The sequence below is a fragment of the Theropithecus gelada genome, chromosome 13 (genome assembly GCF_003255815.1).
Source record: "Theropithecus gelada isolate Dixy chromosome 13, Tgel_1.0, whole genome shotgun sequence".
NCBI classification, from domain to species: Eukaryota; Metazoa; Chordata; class Mammalia; order Primates; family Cercopithecidae; genus Theropithecus; species Theropithecus gelada.
In genome coordinates, this window is record NC_037681.1 from 2,397,736 (window position 1) to 2,419,685 (window position 21,950).

Genomic DNA, 21,950 nt, shown 5'->3' on the forward strand with positions numbered 1-21,950 from the left:
AAATAAATCAGTAAAAATAAATACATAAATATATAAATAATAAGTAAAAATCCTTATTTTACTTCATAATGGCCCCAAATTGCAAGAGTAGTGATGCTGGCAATTTGGATATGCCAAAGAGAAGTCATAGGGTGCTTTCTTTAAGTGAAAAGGTGAAAGCTTTCATCATAATAAGGAAAGAAAAAAATATGCTGAGGTTGTTAAGATCTATAGTAAGAATGAATTGTCTATCTGTGAAATTGTGAAGAAGAAAAAAGAAGTGCATGCATAGCGTCATTGGGGTTCAATACTATCTGAGGATTCAGGCATCCCCTGGGGGGTCTTGGGACTTATCCTCCAGAGATAGGGGGGAATCACTGTATACTATCTTAGGTATGCTGAGGAATTGTTAACTTTTTATACATGTGATAATGTGAGAAAGTTTACGGGGTTTTTTGGAAACATACTGAAGTGTGTGGAAAAGAATGACATGATGTATGGAGTTTGCCTTAAAATTCCTTAGTAGGGACAAAGGCTAGATGAAACAAATGTGGTAAGATCTTGATAAATGCTGGAATCTTGGTTATGGCTACATGAGGGCTTACAATACAATATTTTGTACTTTTAAATATGTCTTTAATTGTTCAATATGGAACACTTCTAAATAATTTTTTGAGATGATGAAACAACATAAAAATTAATGACGTAATATTAAATGAAAGCATCTACATCCAAAACTATTTGTAGAGTGTTTTTTATATATATATTTGCATAAAATTTATGTGGGATATGGAAGAAATAACTTGGCACAGGGATTGTGATAGGGCCTTGAGAATGGAGTGATTTGCTTCCTGCTAGCCTTTTCTTCAATATTGCTCCAAGGATTTTACCAGGAACAAAACTTAGGGGAAACACATGAGAATATGCTTGATCACAGGGCATTGTGTATTCTCCTAACAGGGAAGGCAGTGAAGGGGAATACAAGGAATGATTTACTCTTGCAGAGAAATGTCTTCATTTTGGCCTGGTAGTAAACATACTAAGATAAAATGTCTTGGTTCCATAGGAGCCTAGCCCAAGATACCTCCCTGCCCGGAAAGGCCAGTTGTCCTCACCCAACCCAGGACATCCACCCAGGAGGAGCCATGCTGCTGGTTCTTACCAGAACTCCCCAGGATTCAAATCTTTTGTAAAATCCAAACGAGGAAGACAACAGGAACATCAGGGAGATGAGAAATGTGGTGAGTGAGACATACATCACCCATCCTTGCAACAATGGGTTTGCTACTCGGGTGGTGGCTACCAGGAGCCAGACCTAGAACCCAAATATCTGGAAGATAAAAGCATTAAAGGAGGGGCTTCATTAGCTAGTGTGGAGCATGTTTCCCTTTGCAGGGCATCTCTTTTCTGCCTCTAGTTAAAAGCTCAGGTGAAGTTAGGAGGGAACCAAGCAGGAGATGGGGAAGGAAGGCTGGCTCCTCTGAGTCATGGTTAAGTCAGATCCGGTTGTTAGGAAATTCAAGGAGTTAATGCAGAGGTTGCAAACAGAGGGACTCTCGACTAACTCTGGCCTGTGAATGTGTCTTCTTGGCTCAAGCAGTTTTGGCATATACACTTTTAAACAATTCTGAATAAGTTGCCAAATTTAAAACAGGATATTTCACATGAAAAATCCAGATTTGGGTCATTTCTATAGAAATCCATGGGTCCTGGCCACAGTGTACCCATTTCTCAGGTCAGAGTAGGCTGGAATGAGTTGTGACTGTCTCTTTAAAAAGGACCTGGAGTCCTCAGTGGACCACATCCCCTCACCCAGTTAACCTCACAGCATGCTGTGACATGTTCCCTGTTGCTCACTGACAATGTGGAATTGTTTACTAATGAGATAGAGCTTATTTTTGCATATTTGTTAGCAATTAATATTTCCTCCTCTGTAAAGTCTTTTTAATATTTTTATCAGTTAAGTATTTAAAATAGATTTTTCTTTTTCTTGTTGATTCATAGGAATTCTTGATAACAGTGCAAATTTCGTGGGCTGTCATAAACATTGCAAATATATTCTGCTAGCACTTACATACTTTATGGCTTCCTTTGGTTAACTAAGCCTATAATTTTAATGCAGTTGAATATGTCAATCTTTTCCTTTATTGACTATGTTTTTTATAAAGTTTAAGAAATTTTTCTCTATTTTGAGTCATGAAGATATTGTTGCATTCCAGATTTTCCTCCTGACACAATTTTCTTTTTTCCTGGAGTGCACCCTTTAGTAATCTCTTTAGTGAAGGTCAGTGGGTAGTAGTCAGTTTGATTTATTAGAAAACGTCCTGAAATTTCCCCTGACAATTATTTTCTCTCCACACTTCCGAGATGTATTTCTGCCGTGCTGTATATGTTCCGTATGCTTCTGTTGTGTTTTGGCTTCCACGGTTGCTGCCGAAAGGTCAGCAGTCAGTTGAACTCTTGCTTTGTAGGAATCTGTCTTCCTTATTTGGCTGTATTTAGTCTTCACTCTGTCTTTGGCATTCTGCAGTTTGTGAAACAGTGATACCATGTGTCGAGATGTGGATTTTTTTTTTTTTTTTTTTTGAGACTGAGTCTGGCTCTGTCGCCCAGGCTGGAGTGCGGTGGCCGGATCTCAGCTCACTGCAAGCTCCGCCTCCCGGGTTCACGCCATTCTCCTGCCTCAGCCTCCCGAGTAGCTGGGACCACAGGCGCCCGCCACTTCGCCCGGCTAGTTTTTTGTATTTTTTAGTAGAGACGGGGTTTCACCGTGTTAGCCAGGATGGTCTCGATCTCCTGACCTCGTGATCCGCCCTTCTCGGCCTCCCAAAGTGCTGGGATTACAGGCTTGAGCCACCGCGCCCGGCCGATTTTTTTTTATTACTCCTGCTTGGTATTCATTCTATATTCAATATCTGAAAATTCCATTCACTTTGCCTTAATAGCTTGATTCTGCAGTTTGTGGCTTCCATTAACTTCTATTCTTGTTCACTTGTTTCCTCTTATGTTTAGTGAATTTTGTTTGGAAGCTCATGTCTGTGGGGGTAACTCAGTTCTGAATGATGTATTAGAAACTTTCTAGACCAAACCACTTCACTCACTTTTTCTTCTTTTTTTTCTTGAGAGAGTCTCTCTCTGTCACTCAGGCTGGAATGCAGAGGTTCAATCATAGCTCACTGCAGCCTCCAACTCCTGAGATCAAATGATCCTCCCACCTCAGCCTCCTAAGTAGCTAGGACTACAGGCACACACTACGACACCTGGCCAATTTTTATTTTATTTTTTGTAGAAACAGGGTCTTGCTGTGTTGCCCAGGCTGGGTTAAACTCCCAGCCTCAAGCAATCTTCCTGCCTTGGCCTCCCAAAGTGCTGAGATTACAGGCATGAGCCAATGTGCCCTGCCTTCCCTCTTTTCTGCATAGCTCAGGCAAAAGATATACAACTTCAGTTCTGCTTTCCAAACTATGTCCCTGGCTTTCTGGGACCAGCAGTTCTTATCTTACAACTGGCCAATACATAGACATAGATATGTCACCCTTTCTCTTCTGAGGCTTCCACTTGCTGTTGTCTGGCTGTTGTCTTTGAATTTATGGAGTATTCATGGTCTCTTAAGGAGAAAAAAGAAAAGGGAGATGAGAAGCCAGAATAGAACAGGAAGTTGACCACACGGCAGAGACTCCTCAGCAAGGAGCACAATCACAGCTTTACAGGGCTGGAAAACAGCTCCAGCAGCGTGGTCGCCTCTTAAAGCATCAGTTCTGGGAGCAAATTCCCGTTTAACAATCAATATCCAATCAATATCCAAGTGAATTTTGGAAGTCCCAGGCTGGTCTGAGACTGCCAAAGAATGAGTCAAGGCCGGCTTGTCCTAGGAAGGGGGCAGGAAGGATGGAAGCCGCCGTCCTCTGACTGCCCCTCAACTGTGCTGTTGCGTGTCAATCCCAGTGGCAAGGGCTGCTGATGCTTCAGAAAGGTACCAGGGCGGCCGGGCGCGGTGGCTCAACCCTGTAATCCCAGCACTTTGGGAGGCCGAGGCGGGTGGATCACGAGGTCAGGAGATCGAGACCATCCTGGCTAACATGGTGAAACCCCGTCTCTACTAAAAATACAAAAAACTAGCCGGGCGTGGTGGCGGGCGCCTGTAGTCCCAGCTACTCGGAGGCTGAGGCAGGAGAATGGCGTAAACCCGGGAGGCGGAGCTCGCAGTGAGCCGAGATCGCGCCACTGCACTCCAGCCTGGGTGACACAGCGAGACTCCGTCTCAAAAAAAAAAAAAAAAAAAAAAAAGAAAGGTACCAGGGCTCAGCTTTAAGGCACTTGCCAAGCAACCTCTCTGCCAAGCCATGAGAAGTGCATTAAAATGTTGGCATGTGAACAGCACCCAAATAATGCTGGTTATTAGTGGTTTACCAGGTACTTTACAGTTAATAAAATGCATTCACTCAGACTGCCTCGTTTAGTCCACACAACAATTCTAACTCCCTTGGAAAGACCAGAGAACTACCATTTGATACCTTACTTACCATTTGATGGCTTACTGCCAGCTCACCTGTGCCAGACATGGGGACAGCAAGGGAACCTCAGTTGCATCTTGCCAGTCAGTGCCTGCAGAGAGGTCCTAGTCCCCATCTTGCCATCAGAAGCTTCCTTGGCCAGACACAGCCATATGCATGTTACTTACATTGGCACATTTAATCTTTGCCACAGTCCATGAGGTAATACTGTACTGGAGGGGACTGGGGCCTGAGGTCACACAGGCAGTGCGTGGTGGGGGACTTGGACATGGTATAGGACACTTGTGGTTCTTGCCCCGAAACCAGATTTCATGGCCAAGGGCAGGGCCAGATAGAGGCTCCTAGAATATGCCGTAGGGTGGCCTGCTAGAGCCTCAGCCAAGTTCTGCCTGGGGCATTAGGGGCCTTGATGGGGATATCATACCTGCAGTCTCAGGGAGCCCATCAGCGGCCTCCTCTCTCTGGGTTCCAGCTATGGCTTAGGGATCCTTGTACTGCCTTTCACAACAGGCCAGGGGCCTCTGAGCATTTGGGAATCTACTCAAACGTCATGGGAACCTTCCTGCAATGGCTTCAGTGTTGCGGAATCAATGTTCTGCAGAAGAGAGTCACTCACTTCTTATTTCCACACCCCTCTACCTCCTGAACAGTAGGAGGGACCAGAGCCAAGGGCTACAGGTGGATTTAAACCCGGTGGAGTTCGTGATCTCATTTCTGTCTCAAGTAGTGTAGTTTGGATTCCTTATAGTTGTGAAAACTGAGTATTTGTTTTTACTTTTTCTTAAAGCTCATAGGGTGGCCTAAACTGCTTTCCCATTTTAATGTTTATTTTTGTATTTCATCAGAGCTGAAGACATTTTTCAATGGTTGGGGCTGGCCCTCAAAGTGGAGAAATATTTGATTACAGTGAGCCCTTTAGAGCAAGTAGATTTCAAGCCCAACACTGGCAAAATCCTTTTCTATAAGAAACACACACAGTCTTAAATTTTCCAAAAGGCTGAACTGACACTTGAAAGGACGTTTTAAGGAAAGATGGAGCTTAACAATAGGTTTTTAAAACCTGTTCTTCTCTAGAACATGAAGAAGAGCTCCTTCATGGCTAGAAAGTTGGTTAAGAACCAGGATATAATAACTGGGGTAACAACACCCAGACTGGAGTCCAGGAAGAAAGGGCTGACGCCAGGTTTGGAGAGGGAGGTTGAGCCTGGATGTTACCACACCAGATAGTGAGAAAACTTCCAAAGGCTCCTGAGGTCCGGTCAAAAGGAATCAGCAGGCTCCTGCTGGCCAAAGATGGGACCGCTTGGGCTTCTTACAGCTACAATGGATTGGAATGCACCAACTAAGGTGAAATTCACGAGTTCAAAATGATACTTAAAACAAAAACTTCTTTGGTCACTTTTGGAGGATGCTTATTATTTTGAAAACTGCTTTAAAAAGAAAAAGAAACTGGCAAAAAATGTGGTGTGGGGGCAAAGAGCTTCTCAAATACACGCATAACTGAGCACTACCCTCCGGGCAGCACTCCAAGTCCTGCTACTCCTAGAAGCCTTTGGGGACTTCAAGGAAGTCCCAGGGTCTGGGTCCTGCCCCAGAGAGTCTGCTTGAACAGGCAAGGGAGGCTGCGTTGTTGAGAGTTCCCCAGGCGGGGTGGCCAGGGCTCGGAAAACCTGAGGCCAGCTCTCTACTTCTACGCTCACCTTCCCTCCATGCATCATGCAGCGCCATTCCTTCTGGGTTTGAATCCCAGCTCTGCCTGGTGGGTAGGTTATTTAGCTTGTCTGTGCCTCTGTGTCCCTGTCTATCAAATAGAGGAAGCAGGGGTCTCACTGGCCCCTCTATCATCTGGGCCTTGTGAGGGTTTGGTGAGTCTGTCTGGCACATGGTGAATGTTGGCTGTAGTAGCCATAACCATTTGGAATGGCACAGAGGGCAGGAAGGGGCGTTCCATGAGAAGGATACAGAGGAAGGAACGTCCAAGAGGGGCCTCTCTAAAGGATGGGAAGTTCACTTTTGGAAAGGAGGGATGAGAGATCAATTAGCTGGGTGGCCAAGATAACATTTAGAGGGCACAGACCCTTCTTATGAGTTGATGACAGCTTTAGCTACCAAGAAAAATATACCTATACACACACACAACTTTTGCTTACAAATCTAAGGACTCACAGACCCCCCAATGTCCGTCTGCAACCCTCCAGTTGAAGTTCATTGCCACCTCCAGGTTAAATAACTGTGTCATCAATGACTCTATTATTTTGGCATTATTGATCAAAACATTAAATGCCCATACTCTTCAACTAAGTAATTTCGCTTAATGGAATTTGTCCTACAAATGATGCATGTGAGCAAAATGACAAATACAAAAGTTGTTTATTACAGCCTGTTGATTACAGGAAAGCTAGGAAATGACCCCTTCTTCATTCAGAGGGAACCAGTTAAATCAATTATGTCTGCAAAGTGAAACACTCTGCAATCTTCAAAAAAAAAAAAAAAAAAAAAAAAGAGAGAGAGAAAATTCTGTATTCCAAAATGGAACAAGCTCCAAGAATTTGTAAAGGCACAGACCAGTGTACCCAGTGTGCTATGATTTGTGCAGAAAAATAAGAAAATGCATGTGTGAGTGTCTGTGCATATGTGCATTTGTTGCAGGTGAACAGAATGTTTCCAGAATGAGACCCAATCAACCAGTCCGTGCCTTGGTATCAGGGGAGCAGGATCACTTGGCTTGGAGACAGTTTTGAATGTAGGACCATGTTCATGTTTAAATTAATCCAAAACAAATAATATGTACATTTTAAAAAGAAAAGAAAGCTGCGTGGGCATTGGAGGCTCACTGGAGAATTCTGAATGGGAAGAGATAAGGAGGACGGCCTTTGGGGAGAGTGGATCTGCTTACCTGCACAGAGCGGCTGGAAGCCCCTCATGGGCAGGAGAGGGGCTGCTACAGGGGCCGGGCTCACCCACTGAGAGGTTCTGAGACAGACACTGCCTGAGTAATGACGCCCTGGGAATGGTGAAGGATATGTCAAAAAGATGCATGGTCTCAGGTCTGTGTGGCCAGGGCTCTGGGCTGTGGCTGGGAGGTATGGGTTTGGGGTGGGGCAGACAAGGAGCTGAGAAGCAGGGGGGAGTGCCCGGGGTGGGTACCTGGTGGCAGGTTTTTCTGCATAGCTGGGCGTTGCTTCAGCATGGCAGGTTTCATGTACTGCCAACCCCAAATTCCTTTTCTTACTGCACCTCTTAATTTTCATGACAGCTTTGCCTCTCTTTCTCTTCCCTGGTATTCAGGTGACCACAGGCTTCATAAAGCCTCAAAAACTTCAGGCCGAGAGGAAGAGACCCCAGTCACGATGGGTGCGACTGATGTCATCAGCACACAAGTGAGCCGGGGACTCCTGGTTCCACTACGGGCCAGGCAGGCATGGGCTCTGTAAAGGACACACACAGCTGTTGCCCACAGTGGGAACCTGGATGCCATGAAGGCTCTCTCTGCCACTGTGATGTTTCAGGATGAAGGAAACGATTGCCCCTCGCATTCAGGTGTGCAGAGTACATGCTGTTTAAGTCCAGGCTCTCTTGTCTACTATACACCTCTCTCTCTTTTTAAAAATTGTGGCTAAATACATATAACAAAATCAACCATCTTAACCATTTTTCAGTGTACAGTTCAGTGGCATTCATGTTCATTCACACTGTCGTGCAAGCATCACCACCATCTATCACCAGAGTGCTTTCCATCTTGCAGATCTGAAACTCTGCACCCATTAAAAAACAACTCCCCATTCTTCCCTCCCCACAGTCCCTGGCAACCACCATTCTACTTTCTGTCTACTCTGGGTACCTGATATGAATGGAATCATGCCGTGTTTGTCCTTTTGTGACTACCTTTTCTCTCTTAGCATAATGTCCTCAAAGTTCATCTGTGTTGTAGCATGTGTCAGAATGTCCTTCTTTTTCAAGGCTGAATACTATTCCATTGCATATGTGTGTCACAGCTGGTTTATCCACTCATCTGCTTATACACACTGGGCTTGCTTCCACCTTTTGCTATTGTGAATAATGCTGCTATGAACACAGGTGTCCAAATAGCTCTTCGATGCACACTCCCGAAAAGGAAAAAACAGCTGGGTGCAGTGGCTCACGCCTGTAATCCCAGCACTTTGGGAAGCCAAGGTGGGGATCACTTGAGCCCAAGGGTTCAAAAGCAGCCTGGGCAACATGGCAAAACCCTGTCTCTAAAAAAAAATACAAACATTACGCAGACATGGTGGCACATGCCTGTAGTCCCAGCTACTCGGGAGGCTGAGATGGGAAGACCACTTGAGCACGGGAGGCGGACAGGCTTGACTGTGCCACTGCACTTCAGCATGGGTGACAGAGTGAGACCCTGTCTCACACACACACACACACACACACACAAAGGGAAAAAACAAGACAAGGCCTATCCTGGGGCTGTGCTTCAGACCCCATCAGGCAGTTGCCATGCAAAATTCCTCAAGAGTCACAGCTCTGTCAAACAGATGTGCGCATGTTCCTGCCACTGTAGCATCCCTCGGGAGTTTGGTTCTGTTCACGCAAAATGAGTGGGAGTTTGGTTCTTTTTTTTTTTTTTTTTGATACGGAGTCTCTCGCTGTCGCCCAGGCTGGAGTGCAGTGGCTGGATCTTCGCTCACTGCAAGCTCCGCCTCCCGGGTTTGCGCCATTCTCCTGCCTCAGCCTCCCAAGTAGCTGGAACTACAGGCGCCCGCCACCTCGCCCGGCTAGTTTTTTGTATTTTTTAGTAGAAACGGGATTTCACTGTGTTAGCCAGGATGGTCTCGATCTCCTGACCTCATGATCCGTCCGTCTCGGCCCCCCAAAGTGCTGGGATTACAGGCTTGAGCCACCGCACCCGGCCGGGAGTTTGGTTCTGAACATGCAGCACTAAGGGGACCTCGAAAAGGACACCTTACAGCACAAGAACTCAAACAGGAAGGCAGAGTGTCACCTTGCTTGACCTCAGCTGGGAATGTGTGTGCGTGTCTGGCAACTCAAGTTTTTCGCTGCTCTGAGCATGTCAGTGACTGTGAAAGTGCCAAGTGTATTAATTTGGGGGTTACAAATACATCTTAGCAAGTGAATGAATTTGCAAATACAGAATCTAGGAGTTATGAGGGTCCACTGTATTTTCAATGTCAAAATTATCTTCCGTCAAGTTGATAAAACCTCATTTACTTAATTAGGCCCTAGTCAGGGTATGTGGGGTTTTCCAGCTTTTTCCTGTTACCGATGCTGCTGCAGCAAACACTGCAGCTGGCCTAGAGCTAGCCTCAAATGCAATCCTCCCAACTCAGCTTCCCAAAGTACTGGGATTACAGGTGTGAGCCATTATGCCCAGTTGGCTTCAGTTCAGAGAGCATTCTCTCATGATAAACTGTTGCAGAGAACATTCTCTCATTATACACTGTTTCTGTGGAATGAGCTCCCCAACTGGGCTTTCCGGTGAGAGGTACAGGCTCTCACCAGTAAGGGGATGTCACTGCCCACGCCATTAGGCGGTTCACATTCCCTAGCTAGGGACACATACTTGACTGTTCAATAAGACAGAGGGAAAATCTTCCTGGTGCCTAAGAAGGGGGCACAGGGCACAATGGTCCTTTTCTTGCTCTGGCCACTACTGTGCAGTGGTGAACCTGGAGCCATGAAATGGAGGAGGAGAAAGACGAAAAGAGCCTGCATCCCAGATGACATGACTGAGTTGCTGACCCAGATTGCAGGACACAAGATGGTGCATTTCCCTTCCGTTAAGGCCAGTCTCAGCCAGCGACAGCCCTTTCACAGCACTGCTGAGGAGTCCCTGGGATTCAAGTCTGTGCAGGTCACCCATACGCCTCGCCCTCCCTTCAAACACTGCACTGCCTCCCACAACTCCCAGGCCAAACTCAGGGCAACCACTCTCTGCCTTTATGCCGGGCTCCCCAAGCCTCCACCACTTCTCCCAGCCCTGAGACTGGCAGACTGTGAGTGAGACTCATTCATGGATTGTGACTTCATTTAGTGGATTATCAACCAGCATTAAGAACTGAAGCCAGCTGGGCATAATGGCTCACACCTGTAATCCCGGCACTTTGGGAAGCTCAGGTGGGAGGATTACTTGAGGCTAGGCATTTGAGGCCAGCCTACGCAACAAAGTGAGATCCTGTCCCTAGAAAACATTTCAAAAAATTAACTGAGCATGGTGACGCACACCTGTAGTCCTAGCTACTTGGGAGGCTGAGTGGGAGGATCCTTTGGGCTCAGGAGTTCGAGGCTGCAGTGAACTATACTCCTACCACTGCACTCCAGCCTGGGTGACAGGGCAAGACTCTGTCTCTTAAAAAAAAAAAAAAAAAAAAGAACTTAAGCAGACTAGGATATAAAGTATAGGAGTGTATTTTGTACAGGAAAGGGAAATACTGTTTCATGAGTATTTTGTTTCACTCACACACACCCACCCCCGCCTGTAGTGTACCAGGTTGCCATGGAAATCTCTCTCTTTCTGTGAATGAGTTTGTGGGAGCCTTTGCTCCAGTGTGCCTTCCTGCCTGCCTGTCCCTGGACCACTTCTCTTCTTCACAGCACTGTCCCTTGGGTAGGCCACAGCCCAGCACAGGTCCCAGCCTGGCAGCTGCAGCAGGAGCCCCATCCCAGGGCCTGAGGGGCCGTGTGGGGGCCTAGGTGGGAGTGGGAGCCACTGAAGAAGGTAAAGGGAAATGTGGTGAGATGACAGGCCCGTTGTCAGGGAGTGTGGGAGGAGCCCCCGAAGTGCCCTACCTCTGTGGGGCTGGAACTCCCTGTACCTGAGCTAGGGTCTTCCACACACATGTTCCCACCCCAAGTGCCACAGCTGGAGTCCAGGGACCCAGCCAGGCTGTGCTGGGTGCTCCTGGGCAGGGCTCACCTGACTGCAAGTCTCCCTCAGAGACCCAGAGCCCACCTGGGTGCTGCTTACAGCTCATGAGGCACTTCCCACGGCTGTGTGACTGGCCCTGCAGCCTCAAGAAGCCTTCTGAGCAGCCATCCTTATCTCCTTTGTGCTTTGAATACAGGAGGATGCTGGCTCTAAAAGGCAGAGGGGCATCCTCAGTTACCCAGTAGGGGCTTGGCAGGCCTGTCTCCTGTACCCCAAGAGGACCCCGCAAACAAGTAGCATTGCATGGAAGTTCCACACTCCGCAGTTCAACCTAGCACACCTCCAAACCCCGAGTCACTGCGTCCTGGCTCATGGAGGGAGAATTTCCTTTTTCTGTGGCTTTAAGGCTAGTAGGAAATTGCCAGCCCAGGCCCCTAAGGCCTCCAGTGAGGGCCGGGTCTCATCTCCCACTGGAGAACAGTGTGGGTGGGAACTTTCATCCAGCACTGGCGAGAACTAGCATCCACAGCTGCTCCTGGCTGAGCAACTCATATAACGGGGTCCTTGGCACTCATAAGCACTCACAGAATGGGGCTGGCAGTGTGCCAGGCCTCCCTGGGATGGGTCCAGAATGCCAGGAAACACAGTCTGGGAGGGGCCCTGAGTTAGGGCCAGGCCTCCCCATTCCTGCTTCCTCCTCCCCCGGGACCATGTCTACCCATTCCTCCTTTATTTTCTTTTGGTATATATGTAAAATTTTTCATACCACTATAATTCATCTTTTTAAAAAACGTATCTATGTATGTATAACTTTCTTAGTAATTTCTGTAGTTACTGAATCTGGAAGGAAGACTAAGAGGTCACCAGGCAGGCAGTGTGATGGAAGGAGTGAGGGGAGAAGGAGCATCCACACCGAGGAAACAGCGTGTGCAAAGACAAGGGTCAGTGAGGACATGGTTGGTACAGGTGAATTCGAGGAACTTTGAAGGCTGACAAGTAATGCTGGCTCTGGGGAGGTGTTGAGAGAAGAGAAGGGAAGGGAGGAGCCCTGTAATGAAAAGCCGTGCTCACCATCACTAAGAACTCTGGACTTAACCTGACAGTGGGGGTTTTTAGGCAGTGGAGTGGCATGATCAAAGCCATTGCTGGCTGCAGGGAGGAGGCTGGGTTGAACGAGGCAGAGTTTGGGCTGGGGCATCAGTTATGAGTCTATAGAAATGGTTCAGAGAGGGGTCTCAGCTGATTGTAAGGCTTTCTTTAAAGCTGATGGAATCTTTTCTTCCCAGTTTCAAGGCACAGCAAGTGTGGGTTGTGAGAGGTGCTTCTGCCACCACTTCTATTGCTCACAGCAAGGCAAAATGTCAGTCTAGATTCAAGGAGGTGGAGAAATAGATTCCACTTCCTGACGAGAGAAGGGATGAATGCAGAGTTTGCAAGTTGTCTGTTAAAGGGAATGACAAAGTTGCAAGAAGAGTTGAACTAAAGTTCATTCAGTTGGCGGCATCCAATCCAGTGGTGGGTGGCAGCAATGACAGAAATAGCATTCAGGCAGCAGCATTAATAGTGACATTTTTTTCCCCGGAATGTTTTAGAGTAGGACCTTGACCATATTTCCAGCTTACCAGCTTCCCTTGTTTTCCCCTATTTTCTGAGCCTAATTTTTCAGACTTCCCATTCACTTTGGAGTTGCATGATATCCTTTTAATAAGTGTCCTTTCTGCTTAATTTAGCCAGAGACAGCTTCTGTTGTTTTCCTCTAAGGGTGCTGACTGATTCTTTGGTCAATAAGATAATCACTAAGGACTGTACAGTAAAATAAACAAGATAATTTACCAAAGAGGAAATGCAGGTGGGTAATAAACTCCTGAGAAATGTCCCACCTCACTTACAATAAAAACAAAACACATCTAAATTAAAACAGTAACAACCAGATGCCTTTTTGTTTTTGCCTTTACTATTTGCAAATGCATCTAATCACGGCTGCAGAGGGTATGGTGAGACAAGCTTTCTTCAACTGCTAGTGGGATAGTAAACTGACCTAACCTTTTTTCCTGGAGATTTTTTTGGCTATATGTACTAAGATCTTAAAATGAGTCATTCTTTGTCACTTCCAGGAATCTAGTCTAAGCAAATACTTAGACATGTGGAAAGAAATTTATGCACGAAGATGTTCACATTTTAGTAAAAATTGGAATCTTGAAATGAGGCAATTCAGATGTGACATAATAAGATAATAAGCAGAAGCAACCCCTAAGAAAGGTTTGTAAAGAACTGAGGCTTGGCCGGGCACAGTGGCTCACGCCTGTAATTCCAGCACTTTGGGAGGCCAAGGCAGGTGGATCACGAGGTCAGGAGTTCGAGACCAACCTGACTAACATGGTGAAACCCTGTCTCTACTAAAAATACAAAAATTAGCCAGGCGCGGTGGCAGGTGCCTGTAATCTCAGGTACCAGGGAGGCTGAGGCAGGAGAGTTACTTGAACCCGGGAGGTGGAGGTTGCAATGAGCCGAGATTGCGCCACTGCACTCCAGCCTGGGTGACAGAGCAAGACTCCATCTTGGAAAGAGGGGGAAAAAAAGGGGGGCTGACGATTACAGGAAAACCTTAATGGAATAATAATCCATTGTTAAGTAATAAATTAACCAAAAATTATGCATGTGACATTTATCATTCATGATCCAGTGGGGAAAATAAACTACCTTGGACACTTTAAACAAAGGGAATTTATTGTGGGAAATGCTTCACAGGTGATGAAGAGCAGAGACCCACTCATCATGGAAGCAGCCCAGAGATGGGTCACAGCAGGAAGCCACTCCACCCCCAGGGCTGCAGAAAGTGGCGCTGAGAGAGCCCAGAGTCTGGGCACTTGGTGGTAGCTAGAATCATGGAGGAGATGCAGCTACTGATGCAAAACTTCTTCCTGAAGCAGAGAGAGGGACAAGTACCCTGCCTTATCCCTTCTTTTCACTACCCAGTCTCTTGCTGGTGTCTCCCATTGGCCATATACAGCCGGAAGCCAGTTGCCAATGGAACCATGGACAGGAAACGGATCTGAGTAGACGGACAATGACCACCACACAGCATGATCTCGACTAGATAAACATGATGCATGTTAAATGGTATTAAAAGTACTTACTTTTGCTGATAGGGCTATATATGGCTTTTAGTTTCCTATTTTTTCTGTATTTTCTAAAGAAACTGAATAATATTATTAAAATTAAATAAATGGAAAGTGTGTTTGTGGCAGATACAATAACGTTTTTAAAAAGATAATGTGTATGTAGGGATGGATGAGATGTTGTTATACAATGGACTTTTACGTGCTGTGTCTCCTCCTGCTCCCTCCAGCTTTAGTCAGTGGCCCTAAAAGGGCTAGTGTCCTGGCTGCATGCGGCCAGCAGGGGGCGATCCAGTCTAGCACAAGGCCTCCCTTGACCGGTGGACTGCGGCTGGGATTTCCTTGCATTTCAGAGCAGGAGCCTAGGGCAGGTGTCATCCTGTCAGCTAGCTCCTGCCTCCAAGAGGTTTGTCTCTGTCAGCCCCCATCTCAGAGCTGACCTTTCCTCCCATTTCAAGCAGGCTCTTACCAGGACTCATGAGAAAGCCAAGCCAAGCACCACTGGCACTCAAGGGTCCTTCCTTGTCCCTTTGGGTGATTGGCACGGGTGTCCATTGAGCCCAGAGCCTCACTGTGCTCATTATGTGTAGCCTAAGGGCACTTGCATGGAGGTGCCAGTGGTCACTGCTTAGAGCTCTCAGCCCTAGATGGCGTATCACAGTTAATGCTCCACAAAACCCATCATGGCTTTTCCGTAGTAAGCCTCAAATCACTGCATGCAAGGCTTCATATATGAGAGTTTCTGCTGTCTCCTGGAGCCATCTCACCCAAATTCACTGACTCTGGGAGACCAGCCCAGGCCACAAACCAGCAAAGCACCAGTTACAGTAAGAGCTGCATTATGAAGTGGCCAGAGGACATTTCTTTGCAGTGAGATGTGTATCATGAATGTTTGGAGCCTGTGTTCGCCTAGTCCTCATCTTTGCTCTCCTAGGTACACAAAGCCATCCCATGGCTGCAAACGTTAGCTGGGCTGGGCTGCCTACTTGCCTCAAGCCCCTTCATAGACCCTTCAGGCACATGCTTTTCCCTGGACATTTACAGACAGGTCCTCAGAGGTCAGAGCAGGTTGTCCTAGGGAGCAGGGAGACTTCCTGGGGAGATCAAACTCCAAATAGTGGATATGGCAAAAATGCAGTTGCAGCCTCACGAGGAGCCGCCCTGGGCTGCCACTAGGGCTCCCACAGTGTGCGCTGCCAACCTGCTGCCCGTGCAGAAACTCTGGGGTAAGAGCTGGCTCCTGGAGTCCCACCCAGGCTGTGTGTCCCTCACAGTTTGCTCTGTGTCTATGTGTGTGTGTGTGTGTTGGGGGGATATTATTGGACAATTCAAGGGAGGTTCAGTGAGGAGGAAGGAAAATTTCATATAATTCTTTCTGGTTTGTCTTTCTCAACCCCCTCCTCCTGCCTACTCCCTAACTGAGAGAGTGTACTTTTATTTGTGTCACCTGTTTTTTTCCTCCAAGACGCACAGAAGTTTGTATAACTATGCTTTTCTGTTTTGGAAAATGACTTAAAATCATTTAAAGAAAAAGTTTACTTAGGTGAAATGTAAATAAAGAGATTGTGTCAGCAAAATAGAATTCTTAAGGGTAACAAGGGTCATGGATGCAATTTTAGTTGTGAAAATAAGCAGGATTTCATCAAAGTAAACTATTGCAGGTGAGAAAAGTTGAATTGCCATAAATAAGCATTATCCTGGGCTGATAATGCTTACGAATGTTGATCTTGAAAATTCTGCAGGTACCTTTCAGAGCTGAGTTGTGCTCTCTCGGGTGACTCTCCAAGAAGATTGGGTCCTTTTTTAAGCACAATTTCCTTGGGTTTTTAGTACATTCTCACTTTTTATTGAAATATACAATAAAAATTCATCATAATACACTCTTATTCCTAAAAGAGATTGCTGTATCATAGGACATGTGTGCATATGAAATTTTATATTTATGTTGAAAAGTTTTGAGGAGAAAAGAAGAATCCTTTCTCTAAGTAACTTTATAGATTTTGTTTTTAATTGCATGCATACAAAAAGTTCTCATTAATTATAAATTCAGTTCATGGGCAAAATATATTTTCTGTGTGCCCCTTTCCATAGGAAACTTACTGGATTATTTGTAATTCTGAGTCTGTATCTGAGTATAAATGGTGACAATAAGTAAATGATCCCAAATATATTTATATAAGAAATTGCATTCTAGAACCTATTTTTTGAATGATTTTCTATAAATAAAATGATGAGCATTTTTACAATCTGAATTTCATAGTAAGGATAATTCTAAACAAATTTTGAAAGTTTTGGTTTTAGAAGAAGTTCAAGAACTATTTGGCTCTGCAAGGAGAGCTTATACAAGTTGTACCTCTAAGCCCTAGCTTCTTGTTATGCCTTTATTAACATACCAGTTTTGGGGTTAAAAACCTACTTTAGAGCAAAAATATTTTATTAAAAATTTTAAAAGCCTACTTCAGAGCTAAAATATTTTATTAAAAATTTCTTAGCCTGGGGGATATGGAGTGATAGAGGGAATAACTTCCCATGGCTACTCTCTTGCACTTTTTGAATATTTTACCAAATGCATGCATTGCCTTTCCAGAAGAAATGGAAACATTATAATAGTCAAATCAGTAAAATTTCTGATGCTTTTCAGTTTTTTTATACCTACTTTTGCCTTTTTGAATACTCTCAAGAATGGAACTAGACAAATGGAAGTGATAAATTAGAGATAAGTGACTTTAACTTAAACATGCATCTGTGCCCAGACATACCCTTGTTAATTTATTAATATTTTAGACAATTGTCAGAATCTAAAGTATTTCCAGTTCTCACTCTAGAATGGCTGAACTTATTTTTATGGTTCTACATGCCACTTGACAATAAAAGATCGTTTACGATTCTAGGAAGCATTTGCCTCTCGTGGTATTGCAAATCGGTACGATCTTTTGAAAAGAAATTTAGTAACACATTTCAAAAGCCACGAAAATGCCACTCCCTTTAACTGAATGATTTCAGTAAATTTAAAAGTCAGACATTAGAAGGCATGCCATGTTGCCTTTCACAAAAATAATTCTGCTACCATCCCAGGAAGCTGTTGTTAGAAGATCATGTTCAATAAGCTTACAATGTTTTCTATTGTTGTTTGTGTGACTATTAAAATTTCACCAGTATTGGGGAATTTTTACCTTTTGGATTATTTAGTTCAAACTGTTAGGAAGCAATTAGCTCTTATGTTCTTCTGGTTGGTCAAAGTATTTTACTTTCGGTGCAAGAGCAGGGTCTCTGGGGCTGTGGAATGATCTACGCAGGCCCTGGCATGGGAGGGACTGGTTCCATCTCAATCTGAAAATAAGACAAAGGTTTATTTCTTACTTCTGTTATGCAATGTTGGCAGGTTGTTCTACCTCTTTTCCCATTCCTAAATATTACTTGTTGTGTAATAAAAATGATATTCTAACTAAACATTTTAAAGAAAAAAATTTGCAATCTTGCACTTTAATGCAAGATTAACCATAGTCTCAGCATTTTTGTCTGTGTTCTCTTTTCAATCTTTGTTTATAAACACATATGTTTCTATATAGAGCTGATTGTAAGAGGTATAGAATTCCACACTTTATAAATGCTTAGTTAACTTATTGTTTTCCATGTTGTCACATACACTTCAAGGGCCTCCGCTCAACCGACTGCAAGTTAACCACTGAGTTGGTGCCCCATTATTTCCTCGGTCATTTCTCCTATTGTTGAACATTTAGAACTTTTCTAATGATTGACTTTTAAATTTCTTGAAATTATTGAGTTAAAGGGATCAGAATTTTAACGGCCTTTGTTGTGCGTCACTAAATCCCTTTTCAAAAGATTGTACTGATTTCAATGCCAATTAAATGTTTTACAAGGGTTATCTTCCAACTACGTGAGGATTATTTTTCAGTTTATTTCTATATATTGCTATCTCTCCTCTCCAACCAGCAAAGCAAAGAAAAAGTTCTTGGGAGTGAATTAGGATATATATATATATATATATATATATATATATATATATATATATATATGCTTGTGTGTTTACTTTTACTATGAATGTCTGAGCTTCAGATATTGAATTCTACAGATATTCTCTCACTGAGGAACAAGAATAACTGACTTATTCAGGCTGCAAGTCTGGTGCTTGTTCTATTTGATAGTCTGATGCTGTAAGTTTTTTTTTTTTTGTCACAAACTCTGAAGAGTAAAGTGGAAACTTTGACTTTTTGCTTCTGATTGCAGATTTCTATCCAAAGAGGGAGTTGAGGGAAATGCTTCCTGCTGTCCTAATTACACAGTACTAAGTGAACACTGGATATGGAGTCAGAAGGGAAAGTAGACTTGTGAGCCCATCACATACAGAGAAAATGCTTTTGGTTCCCACTGTTGGCAGGGACAGGGAGGCACCATGTAGCCTTTCACGAAAAAAATCTGCTACCATCCCTGGGAGCTCTCGTTAGAAGGTCATGTTCAACAAACTCGCAAAGTGTTTTCTTGACCATTGTTTGTGTCACCATTACTCGACGTTGTGTAGAATGTAGTCAGGTGATTTAATCCCCAATTTTATACCGAGACTTATTTTAGACGGGTTATATGACTCAGTCAGAATCGCATCCAAGCAGAACCAGAACCAAGTTTGTTTTCAACTCCAGTGCTGCTTTCCAAAGTTTTATTTCCATTTTCAGCCACTTAACTATTTTAAAACATATCCTTTGGAGTAGGGATCTCTCAATAGGAATCCACAGCAAAGATGAAGAGAAAACTAGATCAGTTGCCTTGGCAATTTTGTCCACTCAAACCAGGATATTGAGGGATTTCTAGATTGAATTTGTGTTTCCTTCTGACTACATTGTTGAAATAATCTGGATCATCTCCTGATCTTGCTCTTGGACTCTCTAGGTGTATTCTCAGTGTCTTTGAGGGAGCGCATGTGTTTTAAGCAGTGAGTTCCTAAAGGCCTGTGGAGGCCCAAGGCCATGCACACTGGGGAAGTTGTGAATCAAGTTGCATGATGGGCCCAGTCTATTTCAGGCAGAGCTGTTATTTTGCTGTTATTCTCTTTGGTCCGTTATCTTCCTTAGAGTAGTGCGTCTTTAAATGCTTTTTCATTTGGTGAAATCTAAACATTTGTCTCCAAAAGGAACGCTGCCAGGCCTCTTTTCATAATGAAGTGGTCATCTCCACATTGTAGATAGTAAATCACGTTCAAAGAAAAAACGTTAAAAATTCTTCATATTGCCTTGCAGAAATCATAGTATATTAGATGTGCTGGGGAGCTTCACAGTCACTCAGTCTAACCCGCTCATGTTTCAGACAGGGAAACTGGAGGCCTGGTGACTTTCCCAGTTATTAACAAGGTAGTGACTGAGAAGGGACTTCAGTTCGCTGTTTTTAATGACTGTTTAGTGAGCATCTGATGTTTGGTCTTCTTCTACAGAAAGGGAACAGAGTTGACTAAAGGGAAAATATCCTAGTTCAGAAATCAGAGGCAAAAAAATTAATCATAATCACAATAGCACCTTACAGTTGTGGAGTCCTTTATAGTTTTTAGACTCTTAGACACAGAGAAATAGAGAAATATAAATATGGAAGATAAGGTTTATTTGATATTTTATGAAATGGAACCTTAATTCACCAATATTTTTACCCCTTTATAGTACTTCAATAATTTGTTGTGAAATTCTGAAATGGTTTCTGAATTATCAGAGGAAGAAAATAATTTAAAAAAGGAAATCAGAGCTACTGGCTCTATCTTACTTCAGTCAGGGTCTTTTAAAATCTATTCAATTTATTTTAACTAGACTAACTCATTCTTAAAGTAAGGCAGCTAATATAGAATTTTCTGAGGTTACTTAAAAAATTTTGGCAATTTCCTTAGCTCTGCATCAAGTATTTTTATTTCTTCTTCTTCTTCTTTTTTTTTTTTTTTCTAAAGAAATAGTGTTTGTGGATCTTGATAACTGCCCACAACAGATCTTAAATCATCTGGTTTTGATAGAGCAAGGAGGTCTAATGAATGATTGAAACTAACATTTACAAAATCTTTGAAATTTGAGAGGCAGTTTCTTGGAAGAAGGAGGATACAACAGAATGGCCTCTGTATTGCTGGTAGGGCTCTGAAGACAGGATTTATTGCTTATGTTCTGATATGAAGAAACAGACTAGTGAAGTATGTTGTCAAAACTTTGAAACTTGTAAAGCAATGTTCACATGTAAGTTGATGAAAGTAACAAAAGAAGTTAAGTTTACCTAGGTCCTACCCTAGGTGCTGCCATGTTGTCACCACCTTCATAATAACCTTCAAAGAGGTGCTCTGTTATTATCTTTAAAAATTACAGATGAAGAAACTGAGGTTTATACAGTGTTAGTAACTTGTTCAAAGCCAGTCACTCAATGTGTGGCAGAGCTGGATTCCAAGTCAGTGCTGTCTGGCTCTAAAGCTTAGAATCTTTTCATTGCACTTTTATTATTACATCAAATAAATTATGATTAAAATATATTCTGCTTTCCTTGACAATTTATTTCAAGATCTAACCATTTCTTTTTCCTGGACCTGCTGAGCACAGAGCACTAGCTCTCAACTTTCCTGCCTCTACCCGCTGGCTGGGCTGCACCTTCTCCTGCTTCCTGTTCCTCCTGCTTCATCAGCACACAGTGGGACTACACATGAGCCAGGGTGTTAGACAGGCCCTCCCAGGACTTTGTCTTACTTCCCCCTTGGTGTTATGAGGACAAGCTCTGTAGTAACTAAATTGAGAATCTTACGAGCAAAGGCTCCCCACCCCCTTGGGGGCACATCAGTGACATTTGGCTCCTCCCTTTTGCTTAAGAAACCTGTGACCCAGACCCTCACCCCAGGCCCATAGTGAGAAAAGTCTGTTTTCATTTCTTCTTTCACCAAGCCCATCTGGATAGAGCAGGTGCAGGGCCAGGCTCTTAAAATAGAAGCCCTTGTTTCATGTGACGTGGCATGGTGGAAACTCCCTTGCTTCCTTGCCTGTTGATCAGATTAATGAAATGATGAAGATCTTTCCCCTCATCGTGGTGTTTTCTTGACTCCCTGTAATTACGAGTTGATTTTTCTGGTTTCTTCATTTGTAAAATACAGGACTTGTTCTTCCTAACCTCAAGGGTCTCTCCTAGCTTTGATAATCTGTGTCCATGCTTCTGATAAGGGCCCAGATTTTGGAATTCACCATTTCTATCTTGTTTAGTTCTCCCAGCAATATTATTCCACTAGGAATAGCTTGGACTAAAACTTATTCTTGGTTAAAGCACATCATCTCACCATGTTGACATCACATTTGCTCTATACCATCAACCATCTCTGTCCCTAGGCCCCGGACCCCAGTCTCCTTCTTTGTAAATTAGGAATAATAATACCTTATTCATGGTGTGAATCATATGAGAGAGAGGATTTAACATTGTTTGGCAAGTGAAACACGTTAGGCATTCAGACAA